Raw genomic sequence first — 6,000 nt, 5'->3', positions numbered from 1 at the left:
TGAAGAGCTGACTCATTTGAAAAGACCCTGATGCTGGGAAAGATTGAGGGCAGGAGGAGAAGGGGATGACAGACGATGAGATGGTTGGATGGCATCACCAACTCAATGGAAATGAGTTTGAGTAAACTCCGGGAGTTGGTGATGGACAGGGAGGCCTGGTGTTTTGCGGTCCATGGGGTCACAAAGAGTCGGACACGACTGAGTGACTGAACTGAACTGAACCGATTGTCTTGATGTCATTGGACAGTGTTCTGTCCAGACTGCCTAAATTGACTGCTATGGCACACCAACCGCTTTCTTATTTGTTGTTGTTCAGTTGATAAATCATGTCTGAATCTTTGCGAGCCCCAAAGATTGCATGCAGCATGCCAGGCTTCCCTGTACTCCACTATGTCCTGGAGTTTGTTCAAACTTATGTCCACTGAATCAGTAATGCTATCCAACCATCTCATCTTTTGCCACCATCTTGTCTTTTTGCCTTCAAATCTTTCCCAGCATCAGGGTCTTTTCCAATAAGCTGGCCAAGCATTGGAGCTTCAACTGCAGCATTAGTCCCTCCAATGAGTATTCAGGGTTGATTTTTTTTAGGATTGACTGGTTTGATCTCCTTGCTGTCCAAGGGACTCTCAAGAGTCTTCTCTAGCACCACATTTCGAAAGCATCGGTTCTTCGGCACTCTGCCAACTGTCACATCTCTACATGACTACTGGAAAAACCATAGCTTTGACTAGACAGACCTTTGTTGGCAAAGTAATGTCTCTGCTTTTTTATATGCTGTCTAGGTTTGTTATATTTTTGCTTCCAAGAAGCAAGCATCTTCTAATTTCATGGCTGCAGACCATCCTCAGTGATTTTGGAGCCCAAGAAAATAGTCTGTCACTGTTTCCATTGTTTCCCCATCTATTTGCCTTGAAGTGGTGGAACTGGATTCCATGATCTTAGTTTTCTGAATGTTGAGTTTTAAGCTGACTTTTTCACTCTCCTTTTTCTCTCTCATCAAGAGGTTCTTTAATTCCTCTTTATTTTCATTACAATATTACAACACAATAGTTTCAAAAAAACCTTACTTGTACATTTTGGTGTTTGAATGCTTCCAGCATCTAGACATTAAAAGATGATACTAAAATATACTTTGACCTTCCTTAATCAGGTATAAGTAAATAATTGCCATATATTATAAACCAAATATGTTAATGTAATACCAGTCTGTATTTTTATAATATTACAAAACCATTTCACTTACATCATCTTATTTGAGTCACACATAAAACCAATGATATAGTCAGATAAGGTATTAATGATCTTGTTTTGGTGAAGAGGAAACCAAGAATTGTAGAAAAAACTGACTAGTTTAAAATGTCATAAACCCATCTCTCAGCAAACATAACAAATCCTAGGTTCTTTAAAATACTCAACGTGAAAGGAGCCAGTTAATTCATAGAAATAACTAATCCTGGTCTCCATAGTTCTTCCCATCTATAGTATTCTCTTCAAATATTCTATTCAGAATGCTTACAAAAAGTAATATCTATCAGCGGTTTTAAAAAATATTATCAAGATGTTTATGGTTATTCAGTGATTAAGTGGATAATCAGTGCAGATAATAAGATTTTCAACATCTTTTTTCCTGTATCCTTTGATCCTGGGTATTTAATCAAATATGTTTTGTTATTATGTTTGTTTCTATTTCTAGTACAGATGGACCCCTGACTTATGATAGTTTGACTTATTAATTTTTCAGCTTTGTGATGGTGTAAAAGCATTCACTAGAAACTGTACTTCCAAGTTTTCATATTTTCCCAGCATGGCAATATGCAAATACATATGCGAATACAATACTCTGTCATCATGCTGGCCACCAGCAAGCTGCAGCTCCCAATCAGCCACACTATTGTGAGGGAAAACAACTGATGCACTTACATCTATTTTGTGCCCATATAACCATTCTGTTTTTTACTTTCAATACCATATTCAAGAAATTACCTGAGATATTCAATACTTTACTATACAGCAGGCTTTGTGTTAGATGGTTTTGCTTAACTCTAAGTAAATGTAAGTATTCTGAGCACCTTTAAGGTAGGCTAGACTAAGCTATGATGGTTGGTAGGATAAGTGTATTGAATGCATTTTCAGCTTACAGTGGGTTTATTGCAGTGTAACCCTAGTTAGTTGAGGAAGATCTATTATAAAATTCTATTGTAAAATTTAAGTGATTTTAATGTCATTTAATAGTTTATTTAATTATTTAATAAGTCAAGCCTTGACTCAAACATATGGCTTGATGAAATCACAGGTTTAAATAAATCATAATGTGCAGTAAGTCCTGAAAATAATTCCAATGGGAAATTCAAAAATAAGTTTATATTTAAAATATAATAGTTTAAAATTCTTTTCACCAGAAGCATAAACTAGTAACGGCTCACAGAGTTCTGGCCTATGGATATCTCAGGAACTGTGCCTCCATAAAATTCTGAATGTTTCTATTGCCCAGTTCTGTCTAATAAAACTTTCTCAGATGATGAAAACGTTCTATATCTACATTATTTAAAAGGCAACCACTAATCAAATACGGCTATTCAGCATTTGATGTATAACTAGTGTAATTGAAAACTAGAGTTCAATTTTGTTGAATTTTGGTGAATTTTAATTTAGACAGCCACTTGTTGTGACTACCATATTGGACAGTGTATTCTAGACTCAAAAGTCTGAATAAAGTAGTTTAAAATCTTGAAAAAGAAATTATAGAATATTTCTCTTTTAATGTAAAAAATATGCTTTTTGAGCAATTATATGTTCTTATATTAATATTTCAAGATTCATATAATGTGGATTGTAGATTCAAATGTGGAATCAAATCCTCATTTGATGTGGATTAGTAAAATACTATCTTTGTGTCTTGTACTAATTTATCTTATTGCTTACCATTTAGCAAGATTATAAACTTCTTTAGATTGTTACACACTGAGATTAATGTGCTATTTTTAGGTGTTATGGGTAGCTTAAGAATGAAAATATGGAGTATGACCATGAAATTTTGTTTATTTTTTTAAATTTGTTAATTTTAATTGGAGGCTAATTACTTTACAATATTGTAGTGGTTTTTGCCATACATTGACATGAATCAGCCATGGGTGTACATGTGTTCCACATCCTGAATCCCCCTCCCACCTCCCTCCTCATCCCATCCCTCTGGGTCATCCCAGTGCACCAGCCCTGAGCACCCTGTCTCATGCATCGAACCTAGACTGACGATCCATTTCACATATGATGATATACATGTTTCAATGCTATTCACTCAGATCATCCCACCCTCACCCTCTCCCACAGAATCCAAAAGACTATTGTATACTTCTGTGTCTCCTTCGCTGTCCTGCCTATAGAGTTATCATTACCATCTTTCTAAATTCCATATATATGTGTTAGTATACTGCATTAGTGTTTTTCTTCCTGGCTTACTTCACTCTGTATAATAGGCTCCAGTTTCATCCACCTCATTAGAACTGATTCAAATGTATTCTTTTTAATGGCTGAGTAATACTCCATTGTGTATATGTACCACAGCTTTCTTATCCATTTGTCTGCCAATGGACATCTAGGTTGCTTCCATGTCCTGGCTGTTGTAAACAGTGCTGTGATGAACACTGGGGTACATGTGTCACTTTTGATTCTGGTTTCCTCGGTGTGTATGCCCAGCAGTGGGATTGCTGGGTCATATGGCAGTTCTGTTTCCAGTTTTTTAAGGAATCTCCACACTGTTCTCCATAGTGGCTGTACTAGTTTGCATTCCCACCAACTGTGTAAGAGGGTTCCCTTTTCTCCACACCCTCTCCAGCATTTTAATTGTTTGTAGATTTTTGGATAGCAGCCATTCTGACCAGCGTGAGATGGTACCTCATTGTGGTTTTGATTTGCATTTCTCTGATAATGAGTGATGTTGAGCATCTTTTCATGTGTTTGTTAGCCATGTGCATGTCTTCCTTGGAGAAATGTCTGTTTAGTTCTTTGGCCCATTTTTTGATTGGGTCATTTATTTTTCTGGAATTGAGCTGCAGGAGTTGCTTGTATATTTTTGTGATTAATTCTTTGCCAGTTGCTTCATTTGCTATTATTTTCTCCCATTCCGAAGGCTGTATTTTCACCTTGCTTATAGTTTCCTTCATTGTGCAAAAGCTTTTAAGTTTAATTAGGTCCCATTTGTTTATTTTTGCTTTTATTTCCATTACTCTTGGAGGTGGGTCATAGAGGATCCTGCTGTGATTTATGTCAGAGAGTGTTTTGCCTGTTTCCTCTAGGAGTTTTATAGTTTCTGGTCTTTTGTTTAGATCTTTAATCCATTTTGAGTTTATTTTTGTGTATGGTGTTAGAAACTGTTCTAGTTTCACTCTTTTACAAGTGGTTGGCCAGTTTTCCCAGCACCACTTGTTAAAGAGATTGTCTTTTCTCCAGAAATTTTGTTCATATATTTGAAATGTATCAATTTTCCAGGCATGTAAGTTAATTCCATATTAATAATGGTACCATCTTTGTTATTAGTAAATTTTATATGCTATATTTTTCAAAGAAATGTATGCATTTCACTTTTTTGTCACATGAAGTACAGTAGCAAAATACTACAGTGTTATTGTGGGTTTATTTAGAGAATATATTTGTTAATTTTACACTGATCAAGGTGGAGCATATTGAAAGTTCAATTGTATCCTTTACCTTTTTTATTTATAAATTACTATTAAAATGAAAAGTGGTGAAATTGCATGCTAGTTCCAATTTAAGTGGTATAAGCATATATAACCCTGTCTATCCTACTGATTACATCTAAAATCATTGAACATAACATGTTGTGTAGTTATGGGAAGATGAAAATAGTAGTAAGCAGATGGGAATGGAAATCCAAATTTGAAGAAAGTTACAGTAGTGAATTTCCTTGTTTTTCTGTTTCCTCTCACATATTGCTGTTTAGATTAAAGGTAGACTGCATCTCAGAACTGAAGCTTTTTCAGGAAGTAACATGTGAGGAAAAATGTTTTTTCCATATCCTGTCTCTAAGTAACACTGCACTCCTGTGGCAGTGGTGGGAACAACAGCCACTGTACAGCTGCCTAAAGCTGAGAGAGAATGAGATGACAGAGAATTAGTATAGAAGGTCCGAAGAATTTTTTAAATGTAAATAACAGAAAATCAATAATTTTAAAAGAGCAGAGCTTTAGAAACTGTGGGACAATAGAAAAATATTTAATATACATGTTACTTGGTGACTGAAAGATATGCACAACCTATAAGTTTAGAATTATGTCTTATTTGGCAGACAAAACTGAGGACTTAAATCGGGGACAAGGCTCTCAGATAGCTCTGAGAGACTGCTCTGTAGAGGTAAGGGAGGAGCCAGGACATATAAGAATTTTTGCAACAAAGAACAGGCAGTAGGAACATCAAAAGATTACTGTCAATTAAAGAAAACCAGGCATCCCTAGTTAATCATCTAGTGCTTTTCTATGTATGTGAAGATGAAAAGTCTGGGCTTATTAAATCATTCCTTTGATATACACCTCAGCTATCTGGGGCCTGTGCTGTCTTCTCAGGGTTCACCACTGGAGGGTGGTTATAATGGCTCATGGCTTGGTGGCAGGCATCTTGTTTCCATCTGAGTTTCCTCAGGGCTCACTGGAGGGGCAGCTAGATGTGATGGCTTGATGGCTGCAATATCCTTTGTGTACTGAGGTGGCAGGCAAAATTTTTTCGTTGACACATTAAAATTATAGTAGGAGAGGAAAAAGATTAATGCAGAAAAAAATGAAGAAATATGTCTTAAAATTCCCCAAATTTGGCAAAACATAATTTACAAATTTAAGAAGCTCAAGAAAATCACACCCAAATACATCGTAATTAAGTTACTAAAACTGAGGATAATTTTTCACCAGAAGTTTTGCTCTAAAAGAAATGGTAGAGGAAGTTATTCAGGCAGAAGAGAAATGCTACCAGAGAAAAATTTGGAACTTCATGAAA

Source organism: Capricornis sumatraensis, chromosome 2 (assembly GCF_032405125.1).
Source record: "Capricornis sumatraensis isolate serow.1 chromosome 2, serow.2, whole genome shotgun sequence".
Taxonomy (NCBI): domain Eukaryota; kingdom Metazoa; phylum Chordata; class Mammalia; order Artiodactyla; family Bovidae; genus Capricornis; species Capricornis sumatraensis.
The sequence above is the reverse complement of the archived record's forward strand: the minus strand, read 5'-3'. Positions refer to the sequence as shown.